The sequence below is a fragment of the Phyllobates terribilis genome, unplaced genomic scaffold, assembly GCF_046119375.1.
Source record: "Phyllobates terribilis strain yellow unplaced genomic scaffold, ASM4611937v1 Scaffold_4__5_contigs__length_816908805, whole genome shotgun sequence".
Lineage (NCBI taxonomy): Eukaryota > Metazoa > Chordata > Amphibia > Anura > Dendrobatidae > Phyllobates > Phyllobates terribilis.
This window is the reverse complement of record NW_027362764.1, coordinates 678,633,062-678,648,849: the sequence shown is the minus strand read 5'-3', so window position 1 is coordinate 678,648,849 and position 15,788 is coordinate 678,633,062. Positions and strand designations below refer to the sequence as shown.

General features: G+C 45.2%; 1 non-coding gene and 6 pseudogenes across 1 annotated transcript; all 7 read left to right on the top strand.

The window, feature by feature from the left end:
* The first annotated feature begins 1,888 nt into the window (after positions 1–1,888).
* LOC141268500 (5S ribosomal RNA) lies at positions 1,889–2,008 on the top strand (annotated as a pseudogene).
* Positions 2,009–2,941: 933 nt separating this feature from the next.
* LOC141268833 (5S ribosomal RNA) lies at positions 2,942–3,050 on the top strand (annotated as a pseudogene).
* A 620-nt stretch (positions 3,051–3,670) lies between these two features.
* LOC141268303 (5S ribosomal RNA) lies at positions 3,671–3,790 on the top strand (annotated as a pseudogene).
* A 941-nt stretch (positions 3,791–4,731) lies between these two features.
* LOC141266893 (5S ribosomal RNA) lies at positions 4,732–4,850 on the top strand. Its single transcript, XR_012320913.1, has one exon. It is a non-coding gene; the product is annotated as a 5S ribosomal RNA (ribosomal RNA).
* Positions 4,851–5,470: 620 nt separating this feature from the next.
* LOC141268525 (5S ribosomal RNA) lies at positions 5,471–5,590 on the top strand (annotated as a pseudogene).
* A 7,632-nt stretch (positions 5,591–13,222) lies between these two features.
* Positions 13,223–13,342, top strand: LOC141268342 (5S ribosomal RNA; annotated as a pseudogene).
* A 1,502-nt stretch (positions 13,343–14,844) lies between these two features.
* LOC141267728 (5S ribosomal RNA) lies at positions 14,845–14,964 on the top strand (annotated as a pseudogene).
* The last annotated feature ends 824 nt before the right edge of the window (positions 14,965–15,788 follow it).

Genomic DNA, 15,788 nt, shown 5'->3' with positions numbered 1-15,788 from the left:
CATTTTACAAGAAGGTGTTGTGATTGCTGCTTTGGACTCCGTTTTGGAGGATGAGATTCTTAAAGCACAGGAGAATGCCCCATCTAACACTCCCCATGGGAGGTTGTTTGTGCCTAGGACTTTTAGGAGAGATTTATTTGTTGAGTGTCATGAGTCTCGGTTGGCAGGTCATCCAGGAATTTCTGAGACCAAGAGACTTGTGGGTCGCAGTTTTTGGTGGCCTGGATGGCAGAAGGAAGTCATTAAGTGGGTGCGCCAATGTACTGTGTGTGCAAGATCCAAGTCTTCGCATGCTCCTGCTGCGGGGTTGCTTTGCCCTCTGGAGGTTCCTAGTGCACCTTGGACACATCTGGCTATGGACTTTATTACTGACCTTCCTCCCTCTGAAGGTTTCACAGTCATCTGGGTGGTCGTGGACCGTTTTAGCAAGATGTGTCACTTGGTTCCCTTCATCAAACTGCCTTGCGCTAAGACACTCGCTAAGGCCTTTGTCAAGGAGATTGTCAGACTACATGGTGTTCCTACTGACATTGTTTCTGATAGGGGACCTCAGTTCGTGGCTCGTTTTTGGCGTGCCTTTTGTGACAGGTTGGGAGTTCATTTGTCGTTTTCATCCGGATATCATCCTGAGTCTAATGGCCAGACAGAAAGGAAGAACCAGGATGTTGAGCAGTTCTTGCGTTGTTTTGTGGCAGACAATCAAGAGGGGTGGTCTGAATTTCTGCCACTTGCTGAATTTGCTCTTAACAACCATACATCCTCTTCTGCTGGGTGTTCGCCTTTTTTTTGTTGTTCTGGGAGACATCCGTCTTTTGGGTCATTTTCCAAATTGGTTTCAGCTGTGCCTGAGGAGGAGAGTTTTTCCGGTGATTTGGAGAGAGTTTGGACGGATGTGTGTGTTGTAATCTTCAGGAGGCTAACAAAAAATCTAAGAGGTACTTTGATAGGAAACGGGAAGAGGTTTTGTTTGCGGTTGGTGACATGGTTTGGTTGTCCTCTAAGAATCTGCGATTGAGGATTCCTTCTAAAAAATTGGGTCCCAAGTTCGTAGGGCCCTTTAAGGTACTTCAGATAGTTAACCAATCTGATGTTAGGCTGGAGGTTCCTACGTCCTGGAGGATTAATCCGGTGTTTCATGTTTCTCTGTTGAAAAAAGCTGATGTGTCGGATGGTGACGCCTCTGCCACTGTTCCTCCGGTGGTGGAGGACGGGGAATATGAAATTTCCCGCATCCTAAATTCTAGACAGTATAGAGGGAGTTTGCAGTATCTCGTCGCTTGGAAGGGTTTCGGACCTGAGGATAACTAATGGGTGAGAGCGGATTATGTTTCTGCCCCCAGACTTGTCCAAGCGTTTCACAGGAGGTTTCCTGGTAAGCCTGGGCCTAGGGGATCCGGAGGATCCTCTTAGAAGAGGGGGTACTGTTACAACTCTCCTGTTAGTTTTTTTTTAATTTGCTGGTCACATGACCATTTTGCCTATTTAATCTGGCTCCGCCCTCCTGGCTTTGCTGGACTTCATTTGTATTTAATACTGTTGAGCTAGCTTGTTGCTCTGTTGCCGTTCTCTGTTAGTTTTGCTAGGTCTTCTGACCCCTATGCCTTTTTGTTGTGTGTTTGTCTTTGACTGCTACTATTTCTGCTAGGAGGTGTCCAACTTTTCCCAGTCCCTAGATCTTGTAGGGATCCCTCCCTCACATCTATAGGTCTGCGTTCAGACTAGCCGAGGGCTTTAGCGGGTCTGATCGCAGGATCAGGTTCCCCGTTACATCGTAGGGATCTAGTTTAGTTCTATTGTAGGGATAGATCTCCTTTCTTTCCATACTCTCTGTAGCAGATCATAACAAAGCGATCCTGAGAAAGGCTGGCCGGGCGATGAATCAAGCAGCGTCTACTGGCCATACCACCTTGGATACGCCCGATCTCGTCTGATCTTGAAAGCAAAGCAGGGCTGGGCTTGGACTGTACTTGGATGGGAGACCTCCTGGGAACACTGGGTGCTGTAGACCATTTTGATGACATTTTGCCCTACTGCCCAGCTCGTCTAGCATGGAACGGCGCCTTGCCGGACACCGACCTTAAGTAACCTAGATGATGGAAGCCCCAAGGCCTCTGAGCCAGTTGGCAGCTAAGTATGCTACCCCGCCGCCTTCACGCAGGCCTGACACCGAGCTCCTTGCACGGCTAGGAGTGCTTATTGACTCCGCAGCTCGCCGTGTGGAAATGATGGCGTTAAAAGCACCCGGGGCCGTGAAGGGGCCAGGCTTTCAGCAGGTGCCCAGGGAAGGTTTTGGATGCCGGCCGCCTAGCAAGGGCCAGCAGAAGTAACATGTTTCTCTGCAAAGAAGCTTGTGTAACCAAGCCAGACGGCTGACAAAGAGCTAACCTCAGTGCAAGGAAGGCAAGGAAGGAATTGGGGAGGATGGGGGGGTGATTCCTGCTAGGGCCCTGAAATCATAAAACAGGCAGGAGAGTCTGACGCATGGTGACGTAGAGGTTGTAGGGGCAGATAGGGGGCGTTGTCACGTGCGAGCACGTGTGCATGCTGGCTTGTGTGTGAGAGTGCGCTTCCTAGGTGTGGCGCGCTGCAGACAGTCAAAGGGATTGTTCCCTTTCATTAAAAGTTAATCCCCGGCTGCAGGCTATTAGAAAGCAACTAACCGCGCTCTGCTCACCCTACCCGGGTCTACCGGTGAGTCTCGCCTCTGCTCCCGGCCTGTGGTATTGGCCGTGAAGCTGACGTTCCGTCGACATCGCTGCAGCCAATCAGTGAGCTCAGCGGCTCTGAGTGGGACGTTGTGTCTACAAGACCTTTTAAGGAAGCCAGCAAAAAATTGAAGAGAAGGGAAAGAACAAAAGGACCTGGTCTTGCTGAGCACTGGAAAGGGCAGCCGGCAGCCAGACGTCAAAGTAGAAAAGCAGCAAGTGAGAGGCTTGTCTCTGTCTACGGCCATACCATCCTGAACACGCCTGATCTCGGAAGCTAAGCAGAGTTGGGCCTGGTTAGTACTTGGATAGGAGACCGCCTGGGAATACCAGGTGCTGTAGGCTTTTGCTTTTTCCTTCTTTCCACCAGCAGGGGGCACTCTCTTCTATGCCTTTTTTCCACTCCCTTTCACAAGTGCACACATTCATTCTCTTTTCTTTTTTTCATTTGCTTTCTCTCTTGCGCTATTTCATCTCTGCAAAATACCAGCATCCTTCTGATCACCGTGGGCCTCCAGCATTGTTGCTTCTTTACTTTTAATACTAGGCTCCTTTTCACCAGGGCCAGCGTCTCCCGCGTGGCTGGAGGCAACCACTGGTAACCCCAAGCAGAAGACCTTTGCAGGCAACACGACCCTCCCCCCTGAATAGCAGCTCAAAGTCACTGGCAACCATCTCACCCTCTTCCTTCATTCACCCCTGGACGTCTCGCTCCGCCCCCAAGTTACGGATACAGCTTGCTCTTTCTGTCACATTACCGCGATGAAGGGTTTAGCCTGCAGGAGACCCTGCGCCGAGATATTTTTGAAGACACCTGATGCGGCGGGTGAATCACTGCTAAACAAACCACACCTGTAGGGATGGCACAGCCTTTGCATTGACCCTTCGTAGCTGCCCCGTCACGGCCAGATTGCTCGCCACCAAGCGATCCTGAGAAAGGCTGGCCAGGCGATGGATCGAGCAGCGTCTACTGGCCATACCACCTTGGTTACGCCCGATCTCATCTGATCTCGGAAGCAAAGCAGGGCTGGGCTCAGACAGTACTTGGATGGGAGAACTCCTGGGAACACCGGGTGCTGTAGACCATTTTGATGACGTTTTGCCCTACTGCCCAGCTCGGCTAGCATGGAACGGCGCCTTGCCGGACACCGACATTAAGTAACTTAGATGATGGAAGCCCCAATGCCTCTGAGCCAGTTGGCAGCTAAGTACGCTACCCCGCCGCCTTCACGCAGGCCTGACACCGAGCTCCTTGCCACGGCTAGGAGTGCTTATTGACTCCGCAGCTTGCCGTGTGGAAATGATGGCGTTAAAAGCACCTGGGGCCGTGAAGGGGCCAGGCTTTCAGCAGGTGACCAGGGAAGGTTTTGGATGCCGGCCGCCTAGCGAGGGCCAGCAGAAGTAACATGTTTCTCTGCAAAGAAGCTTGTGTAACCAAGCCAGACGGCTGACAAAGAGCTAACCTCAGTGCAAGGAAGGCAAGGAAGGTGCAGAAGGAATTGGGGAGGGGGGGGTGATTCCTGCTAGGGCCCTGAAATCATAAAACAGGCAGGAAAGTCTGACGCATGGTGATGGAGAGGTTGTAGGGGCAGATAGGGGGTGTTGTCACGTGCGAGCACGTGTGCATGCTGGCTTGTGTGTGAGAGTGCGCTTACTAGGTGTGGCGCGCTGCGGACAGTCAAAGGGATTGTTCCCTTTCATTAAAAGTTAATCCCCGGCTGCAGGCTATTAGAAAGCAACTAACCGCTGTCTTCTCACCCTACACGGGTCTACCGGTGAGTCTCGCCTCTGCTCCCGGCCTGTGGCATTGGCCGTGAAGCCGACGTTCCGTCGACAGCGCTACAGCCGATCAGTGAGCTCAGCGGCTCTGAGTGGGGCGTTGTGTCTACAGGACCTTTTAAGGAAGCCAGCAAAAAAATTGAAGAGAAGGGAAAGCACAAAAGGACCTGGTCTTGCTGAGCACTGGAAAGGGCATCCGGCAGCCAGACGTCAAAGTAGAAAAGCAGCAAGTGAGAGGCTTGTCTCTGCCTACGGCCACACCACCCTGAACGCGCCTGATCTCAACTGATCTTGGAAGCTAAGCAGGGTCAGGCCTGGTTAGTACTTGGATAGGAGACTCCCTGGGAATACCAGGTGCTGTAGGCTTTTGCTTTTTCTTTCCTTCCACCAGCAGGGGGCACTCTCTTCTATGCCTTTTTTCCATTCCCTTTCACAAGTGCACACATTCATTCTCTTTTCTTTTTTTCATTTGCTTTCTCTCTTGCGCTATTTCATCTCTGCAAAATACCAGCATCCTTCTGATCACCGTGGCCTCCAGCATTGTTGCTTCTTTACTTTTAATACTAGTCTCCTTTTCACCAGGACCAGCGTCTCCCGCGTGGCTGGAGGCAACCACCGGTAACCCCAAGCAGAAGATCTTTGCAGGCAACACGACCCTCCCCTCTGAAGAGCAGCTCAAAGTCACTGGCAACCATCTCACCCTCTTCCTTCATTCACCCCTGGACGTCTCGCTCCACCCCCAAGTTACGGATCCAGCTTGCTCTTTCTGTCACATTACCGCGATAAAGGGTTTAGCCTGCAGGAGACCCTGCACCGAGCCATTTTTGAAGACACCTGATGCGGCGGGTGAATCACTGCTAAACAAACCACACCTGTAGGGACGGCACAGCCTTTGCATGGACCCTTCGGAGCTCGCCCCGTCACGGCCAGATTGCTCGCCACCAAGCGATCCTGAGAAAGGCTGGCCGGGCGATGGATCAAGCAGCGTCTACTGGCCATACCACCTTGGATACGCCTGATCTCGTCTGATCTTGGAAGCAAAGCAGGGCTGGGCTCAGACAGTACTTGGATGGGAGACCCCATGGGAACACCGGGTGCTGTAGACCATTTTGATGACGTTTTGCCCTACTGCCCAGCTCGGCTAGCATGAAACGGCACCTTGCCGGACACCGACCTTAAGTAACTTAGATGATGGAAGCCCCAAGGCCTCTGAGCCAGTTAGCAGCTAAGTACGCTACTCCGCCGCCCTTCACGCAGGCCTGACACCGAGCTCCTTGCCACGGCTAGGAGTGCTTATTGACTCCGCAGCTCGCCGTGTGGAAATGATGGCGTTAAAAGCACCCGGGGCCGTGAAGGGGCCAGGCATACAGCAGGTGCCCAGAGAAGGTTTTGGATGCCGGCCGCCTAGCGAGGGCCAGCAGAAGTAACATGTTTCTCTGCAAAGAAGCTTGTGTAACCAAGCCAGACGGCTGACAAAGAGCTAACCTCAGTGCAAGGAAGGCAAGGAAGGAATTGGGGGGGGGGGGGTGATTCCTGCTAGGGCCCTGAAATCATAAAACAGGCAGGAGAGTCTGACGCATGGTGACGGAGAGGTTGTAGGGGCAGATAGGGGGTGTTGTCACGTGCGAGCACGTGTGCATGCTGGCTTGTGTGTGAGAGTGCGCTTCGTAGGTGTGGCGCGCTGCAGACAGTCAAAGGGATTGTTCCCTTTCATTAAAAGTTAATCCCCGGCTGCAGGCTATTAGAAAGCAACTAACCGCGCTCTACTCAACCTACCCGGGTCTACCGGTGAGTCTCGCCTCTGCTCCCGGCCTGTTGCATTGGCCGTGAAGCCGATGTTCCGTCGACAGCACTGCAGCCGATCAGTGAGCTCAGCGGCTCTGAGTGGGTCCTTCTGTCTACAAGACCTTTTAAGGAAGCCAGCAAAAAAATTGAAGAGAAGGGAAAGCACAAAAGGACCTTGTCTTGCTGAGCACTGGAAAGGGCAGCCGGCAGCCAGACGTCAAAGTAGAAAAGCAGCAAGTGAGAGGTTTGTGTTTGCCTATGGCCACACCACCCTGAATACGCTCGATCTCATCTGATCTCGGAAGCTAAGCAGGGTCAGGCCTGGTTAGTACTTGTATGGGAGACTGTAAAATAATACTCTACCTGTATTATTTTTTTCTACTGAGGACTTCTCAAAGTATCAATATCACGATATTCTTATAAAAAAATGTATCTATTTATTCTTGGATTGTCCATTAAAAAGAATCAGATTGCAGCAGGTACATACAATAATTAGTGATAAAGTAATTGTCCATTTGTCCATAATTAGCTTAATTGTTGAGATTCACCCATCTTTCCTTGGATCCTGGTTGGTAAATCATGTCTTTGTCCAGCATGTGTCCAGGCCTACATGTCATCTGCTTCTCAGCATGAAGATTCTGTGTCTTGTGGGGTGGGCAGAGCAAGAGAGCCCCCCCTTTCTGTACCATGGGCTTTTATAGCCAGTCGTATGGACACCTGTTCTACATATGGTAGTGAACCAAAACTACACACACAAATAGCGCATGTCAACTAGACACGATGGCTGAGGCATAGAACTCAGAAAAATGATTATCGATTAACATTCCAAATGAATTTCCATAATTAACCATTTAACATTTCCCCCTTTTTTGAGAATAAAAGGACTTTAACTGAAATTTATCAAAAGAAGATACATTCATCAATCATTTTTTCTTTCCTTCTTCCTTGGCAATATCATTAAATTTCCATAATAATAATAATAGTAATAATAGTATCAATATCGGATTATTGCTATATAATGATATGAATTCATGTTATGGTAAGCCGTGACTAATATTCATTTAATATGTATAATTATACTTCCCTATATCTAAATTGAAGCAATCGCGGGTTCAATCGTCATCATCTGATGTCATCGGGTCGTCGTCTCGTCTTCTTCTTGGTTCTTTTATAACACACTCTTTAGATGAAAACTCCTTTGAAATAAATTACAGCATGTAGATATTGTACAGTCCATAATTGTGTTCATTATTGTTCAGTCCATAAACTGTACTCTTTATTAGAAAGATCATGTGTGTCAGTTGATAAGAAAACAAAGTCCATGGATGAAATGTAGCTTTAATATCTGTGCAGTGTCACCTGGACCTACGTTGGATCGTCTTTGGAATCTTCCGTGTGTCCGCACTGGTCTCGTGTCACTTTTGGAACAGATGTGACGTCTTTGGTCAGTAAAGCAAGGGTTAACTTGACACTTTCCTGCTTTATATAGCACCATAACCAGTACTCAGTCCTTTATATACAGGACACATATGCCAGGTATTACCTGTTCACCAGCTTTCATTGAAGCGTTGCAGGTGATAAGAAACCACTGGAACGTGATGAAAATTAAACACAACACAGTACATATAGGATCATCGTCCTCTGCCGTCCTGGTGATCATTTGTGTGAATTGTATTGTATGTAATGGACACAGTCTATTATAACACTCAGCATTCACACCTGTTACCTTCTGAGACGTCCGGATGTCAGTTGCTTCTTCTTGTAACTTTTGAGAATCTCTTTGATTTATAAAAATTAAAAGTCTTTATTAAGATAGAATTCATAATTGCAATGTCTTGATTGAAGTCTTCATTCTCTAATCTGATACCAAATCTGGCAGTTTTTCCTAACCTATAATATCACAGCGTACAATAGCAATCAGTAATATCCATCTAATTATTATCAAAATATTAAAATAAATTATGTTTGGAATAATAAACAATAATAGATAATAATTCATTATCAATCAAGTTCTCCATATGATAGAACATTTTTATATCATAGGTGTAATTACCTTTTCCAACCCATAGGTGTCAGTGTATTTTGAAAAAACAAGTTTTTATATCTTTATTAAACCAATAATATCAAAGAATGTATACTCCTGAACCAAAATGAATAAATATATGAATGTATGAATGAATGAATGAATGAATAAATGAATGAATGAATTGTTGTGTTTACTCAGAAAATGTAAACATTTTTTTCCTTAGCAATATATATTTAATGAAGCAATACTCTTGTATTAGACATTACTTTATTAAATATTAATGTGTTTTCTCAATTGAGATATTGAACTCAAATAAAATCAAATGAGAATTAAAAAATGAAAAAATAGAAAAATAAGAAGTATAAAGTAAGAATAAAATTTTAAAAATGAAAAATAACATTAAGAGTAAAAATAAGAATAAAAATAAAAATAAGGCCTTTAAATTTTAATGACAAATGCAGAGTAATTATATTCTCCATAAAAAATACCCTTATATCTCCATTATCTGGATGATTTCATATTTGTCATAATCTTGTACCACCAAAAAATATTAAATTATGCAACTTTGCATGTAATACCCTTCTTAATTATACCATAGTACCTTATTTTTATTTCTTCTTTATTAAAATGTGTGGAAAATAAGTATTGATCAAAAGTGATTATGTAATCAGGATCAAAAACACATTTTCCCCCTTAATACCAAAAATATTATTTTATAAAATTTATGTATATATCAGAACCAAATTAAAAATAATTATTCTTCTAGAAATATTGTGCATAAATTTCATATCGATGAGTAGCATAGATTTGACTAAAGAGAGGTGTGTACCTATTTAGGTAACCATTAAAAATAATATTATAGTTATTCAAGAATATTATCATGTGGAAAATTATTCTAAATATAAATTTGCTTTGTAAACCATTTTGATGTGTGGTTGCCCTTATCCACTATTAGTTAAATCAAGAAATAATAATTATTAAAGAAATATAGAAATATACATATATAGATAATACCTAATTATGTATTATAATTTCCTCAGAATTAAATATATTTTTGTACCTTCACATAAAGAAACATTTTTTTTTTTTCAAACATACAAACATATGAGGCCTCTGTCACATCAATCACACTTAGCAGCTGCTGATTTACTCATCTGTCACCTTCACTCTGACATTCACAGATCTGTTCAACTCAAACATTCCACATATGAAGTTTTAGATATATATATATATTTAACCCAAAATTGTTGTATCCCAATTTATTAATGCGCATTGCCATATCAATTGAATATCTTTATATTTCTTTGAATATTCCCCAAGTACATATTATATAATATGAGAGTAAGTCACTGGAATTTCAGACACTTGAAAAAACTCTTGTCTTAGATTCTTTTTTCACTGGCTGCCCGGTCTTAAGTTACATCAGTTGAAAATAGAATGAATGGGATCCTATACTATTAGCTCAAAGTTCAAAGGCCGCAGCTGTCACACGTCATGCTGTAAAGCTACTTTAATTTGCACGAACACTTCATGCACAGAAAATATTAGCAACACAAAAGAATTAATAAGTATTACATATATATTATAGTTCAACTAGATATATTGTTATTATTTTAAAATGTTATACACATAAAATCATGCAATTTTTTCACTTCCTGTGTGAATAAAGAAATAAATCCATTTTAGAGTTCTTTGATCAAATCCTGCTTTGGAATGAAAACTCTAAGGAAATATAAGAAAATAAAATTAAATATCAAATTCATACAGAAACAGAATTATTTAAATATCTTATACATATATTGGTTGGTTCTAATGTAATTCAAAATATTGCTACTTAAATTTATATATATGAAGTTCTAATTTATTAATTAATATATATAAATATATTTTATAAACGTATATATAAATACAATTATATGCAATCTCTACTTAGACAAGTGTATATATATATATATATATGTGTATATATGAACTATTAGAAACTATGTAACTACAATTTTACTGCATAAGATTATAAATAAATATTGAGACATTGTATTACATTTTGATACAACAATATAATTGAAGTTTTTCCTTAGCCACTCCCTAAACCAAATCTTCTGTCTCTCTCAAATATCCCCAGGAACGCCCTATTTAGGAAAGACATTTTTCTATCCTTCAAAACCTCAGAGAACTGCCTGTTCTTCTGTCCACATTCCATGACGTCACTGAGTTGGTCGTCTCACCTGTCTCTGTCCATCAGTTTCAGCCATTTTCCTTTTTAGAGAATCACAGTTCTGACTGAGAATTAACTCATTCTGTGGAGAGATGGATCTTTGCACTGGCTGATATGGCTTATAACATATATGAAATCTTCTGCGTATTTGATAGAGTTCACTATGGGGATGACTCAGTCTAGGAGAGTTTGATATTGGCTTTTGGTAAGATTTTACCTTTCCTGGTTTTATAAATTTAGCTTGATTTATTTTCTTTTCACGATTCTCATGTTTTCTAACAAAATCCAGCATCTGCGCACATTCAAATAATGAATTTTTTTGTGATGCCATGACTTGGGAAATTGAATTTAGGAATTTGAATTTTTGTACAAAAGTTGTTATCATATGTTGTACTTTTCCATTTTTGATGAGAGCTTTGTACAACCGTTCAAATATGGACATGAATGTATATGTACATTCCTTCCTACCAATCCTTAGTTTCTGCAGATCTTCTATGTTGGGAAAATCCTTTGTGACACAATAAATCAAATATCTTAATCTGTCCGAATCATTTTCCCATCCATTAGGAGAGTCATTTTCACAGGGCATTAAATGTAAACATCTGGACAATGTCACAGGAATCCATATTTTAAATAATTGATTCCTCTCCTCATTGGATAAATCAAACTTATCAGAGAAGCTCTCAAATGTCTCTGAATTTCTACAGGCATGGATTTTGACATCATATTTTGGCATGATTTTGTATAATTTCAGCAAATTTTTCCTCATTTTAATTTGGAGTTGAGCCTGGGTAATTCCAGAATTCTCTGATATTTTTAGTGGCTCTTGTACGTCCGTTCCTCCTACGTCACTCACGTCTCCTCCCACATCACCTAGTATGTCGGTTTCTCGTATGTCAGTCATGTCTCCTCCCATGTCAGGTTTCTGTATGTCCGTCTCTTGGTCAGACCCAAGGTCACCTTCAGTTATAGACACGTGTCTTACTTCTTGTTCATTTTCCACATTACAGTCAGAATCAGTATCACCGTCTGACACTTCTACACTATTTTCCTGCTTAGAAATCTCTAACACAAGACTATGAAAAAAATCTACCAAATGTAGAATATTTCTCAATTTCTGTTTGTCTCTATTTACCAATTTAGAAGTTAACTGTAAATTCTGCAATTCACATTCTTTGTATAAACTGAGCCACAAAACTTCTATGTCATCTCCTACATTAACTTTGAAATTAATATTACTTTGTTTAGCTAAAGAAGAAATTATATCCATATTTTGCTTACCTTAAGATTCCTTGGCTTCTCTTTATCAGCACGTCCTGTCTTCAGTTCGCCTGATTCTTTTCCTGTGTGATTCTGTTCCTTGTTAGTACCTCTGCTTCCTGTCTTTCCTCAGTCTGTAGGTCCTTTCTGCTTCTCGTGACAAACTAGTGAATTTACTGACACGTGAACAACAGCTGTTCAGCTCGTCAGGACTCCCCCCTTGTTCACGGAAGAAATTCTCTTACTTAATTTAAAAAACAAAAAAACAGGACTGGCTGGCTCACAATTGTAAAATAATACTCTTCCTGTATTATTTTTTTCTACTGAGGACTTCTCAAAGTATCAATATCACGATATTCTTACAAAAAAATTTATCTATTTATTCTTGGATTGTCCATTAAAAAGAATCAGATTGCAGCAGGTACATACAATAATTAGTTATAAAGTAATTGTCCATTTGTCCATAATTAGCTTAATTGTTGAGATTCACCCATCTTTCCTTGGATCCTGGCTGGTAAATCATGTCTTTGTCCAGCATGTGTCCAGGCCTACATGTCATCTGCTTCTCAGCATGAAGATTCTGTGTCTTGTGGGGTGGGCAGAGCAAGAGAGCCCCCCCTTTCTGTACCATGGGCTTTTATAGCCAGTCGTATGGACACCTGTTCTACATATGGTAGTGAACCAAAAATACACACACAAATAGCGCATGTCAACTAGACACGATGGCTGAGGCATAGAACTCAGAAAAATGATTATCGATTAACATTCCAAATGAATTTCCATAATTAACCATTCAACAGAGACCGCCTGGGAATGCCAGGTGCTGTAGGCTTTTGCTTTTTCCTTCCTTCCACCTGCAGGGGGCACTCTCATTTACGCCTTTTTTCCATTCCCTTTCACAAGTGCACACATTCATTCTCTTTTCTTTTTTCCTTTCCTTTCTCTCTTGCGCTATTTCATCTCTGCAAAATACCAGCATCCTTCTGATCACCGTGGGCCTCCAGCATTGTTGCTTATTTACTTTTAATACTAGGCTCCTTTTCACCAGGACCAGCGTCTCCCGGGTGGCTGGAGGCAACCACCGGTAACCCCAAGCAGAAGACCTTTGCAGGCAACACGACCCTCCCCCCTGAAGAGCAGCTCAAAGTCACTGGCAACCATCTCACCCTCTTCCTTCATTCACCCCTGGACGTCTCGCTCCGCCCCCAAGTTACGGGTCCAGGTTGCTCTTTCTGTCACATTACCGCGATGAAGGGTTTAGCCTGCAGGAGACCCTGCGACGAGCCATTTTTGAAGACACCTGATGCGGTGGTTGAATCACTGCAAAACAAACCACACCTGTAGGGACGGCACAGCCTTTGCATGGACCCTTCGGAGCCCGCCCCGTCACGGCCAGATTGCTCGCCATCAAGCGATTCTGAGAAAGGCTGGCCGGGCGATGGCTCGAGAAGCGTCTACTGGCCATACCACCTTGGATAAGCCCGATCTCGTCTGATCTCGGAAGCAAAGCAGGGCTGGGCTCAGACAGTACTTGAATGGGAGACCACCTGGGAACACCGGGTGCTGTAGACCATTTTGATGACGTTTTGCCCTACTGCCCAGCTCGGCTAGCATGGAACGGCGCCTTGCCGGACACCGACCTTAAGTAACTTAGATGATGGAAGCCCCAAGGTCTCTGAGCCAGTTGGCAGCTAAGTACGCTACCCCGCCGCCTACACGCAGGCTTGACACCGAGCTCCTTGCCACGGCTAGGAGTGCTTATTGACTCCGCAGCTCGCCGTGTGGAAATGATGGCGTTAAAAGCACCCGGGGCCGTGAAGGGGCCAGGCTTTCAGCAGGTGCCCAGGGAAGGTTTTGGATGCCGGCCGCCTAGCGAGGGCCAGCAGAAGTAACATGTTTCTCTGCAAAGAAGCTTGTGTAACCAAGCCAGACGGCTGACAAAGAGCTAACGTCAGTGCAAGGAAGGCAAGGAAGGTGCGGAAGGAATTGGGGAGGGGGGGGGTGATTCCTGCTAGGGCCCTGAAATCATAAAACAGGCAGGAGAGTCTGACGCATGGTGACGGAGAGGATGTAGGGGCAGATAGGGGGTGTTGTCACGTGCGAGCACGGGTGCATGCTGGCTTGTGTGTGAGAGTGCGCTTCCTAGGTGTGGCGCGCTGCAGACAGTCAAAGGAATTGTTCCCTTTCATTAAAAGTTAATCCCCGGCTGCAGGCTATTAGAAAGCAACTAACCGCGCTCTACTCACCCTACCCGGGTCTACCGGTGAGTCTCGCCTCTGCTCTCGGCCTGTGGCATTGGCCGTGAAGCAGAAGTTCCGTCGACAGCGCTGCAGCCGATCAGTGAGCTCAGCGGCTCTGAGTGGCGCGTTGTGTCTACAAGACCTTTTAAGGAAGCCAGCAAAAATATTGGTTAGTACTTGGATGGGAGACCGCCTGGGAATACCAGGTGCTGTAGGCTTTTGCTTTTTCTTTCCTTCCACCAGCAGGGGGCACTCTCTTCTATGCCTTTTTTCCATAACCTTTCACAAGTGCACACATTCATTCTCTTTATTTCATTTGCTTTCTCTCTTGCGCTATTTCATCTCTGCAAAATACCAGCATCCTTCTGATCACCGTGGGCCTCCAGCATTGTTGCTTCTTTACTTTTAATACTAGGCTCCTTTTCACCAGGACCAGCGTGTCCCGCGTGGCTGGAGGCAACCACCGGTAACCCCAAGCAGAAGACCTTTGCAGGCAACACGACCCTCCCCCCTGAAGAGCAGCTCAAAGTCACTGGCAACCATCTCACCCTCTTCCTTCATTCACCCCTGGACGTCTCGCTCCGCCCCCAAGTTACGGGTCCAGCTTGCTCTTTCTGTCACATTACCGCGATGAAGGGTTTAGCCTGCAGGAGACCCTGCGCCGAGACATTTTTGAAGACACCTGATGCGGCGGGTGAATCACTGCTAAACAAACCACACCTGTAGGGACGGCACAGCCTTTGCATGGACCCTTCGGAGCCTGCCCCGTCACGGCCAGATTGCTCGCCACCAAGCGATCCTGAGAAAGGCTGGCCAGGCGATGGATCGAGCAGCGTCTACTGGCCATACCACCTTGGATACGCCCGATCTCGTCTGATCTCGAAAGCAAAGCAGGGCTGGGCTTGGACAGTACTTGGATGGGAGACCTCCTGGGAACACCAGGTGCTTTAGACCATTTTGATGACGTTTTGCCCTACTGCCCAGCTCGGCTAGCATGGAACGGCGCCTTGCCGGACACCGACCTTAAGTAACTTAGATGATGGAAGCCCCAAGGCCTCTGAGCCAGTTGGCAGCTAAGTACGTTACCCCGCCGCCTTCACGCAGGACTGACACCGAGCTTCTTGCCACGGCTAGGAGTGCTTATTGACTCCGCAGTTCGCCGTGTGGAAATGATGGCGTTAAAAGCACCCGGGGCCGTGAAGGGGCCAGGCTTTCAGCACGTGCCCAGGGAAGGATTTGGATGCCGGCCGCCTAGCAAGGGCCAGCAAAGTAACATGTTTCTCTGCAAAGAAGCTTGTGTAAACAAGCCAGACGGCTGACAAAGTGCTAACCTCAGTGCAAGGAAGGTGCGGAAGGAATTGGGGAGGGGGGGGTGATTCCTGCTAGGGCCCTGAAATCATAAAACAGGCAGGAGAGTCTGACGCATGGTGACGGAGAGGATGTAGGGGCAGATAGGGGGTGTTGTCATGTGCGAGCACGTGTGCATGCTGGCTTGTGTGTGAGATAGCGCTTCCTAGGTGTGGCGCGCTGCAGACAGTCAAAGGGATTGTTCCCTTTCATTAAAAGTTAATCCCCGGCTGCAGGCTATTAGAAAGCAACTAACCGCGCTCTACTCACCCTACCCGGGTCTACTGGTGAGTCTCGCCTCTGCTCCCGGCCTGTGGCATTGGCCGTGAAGCTGACGTTCCGTCGACAGCGCTGCAGCCGATCAGTGAGCTCAGCGGCTCTGAGTGGGGCGTTGTGTCTACAAGACCTTTTAAGGAAGCCAGCAAAAAAAT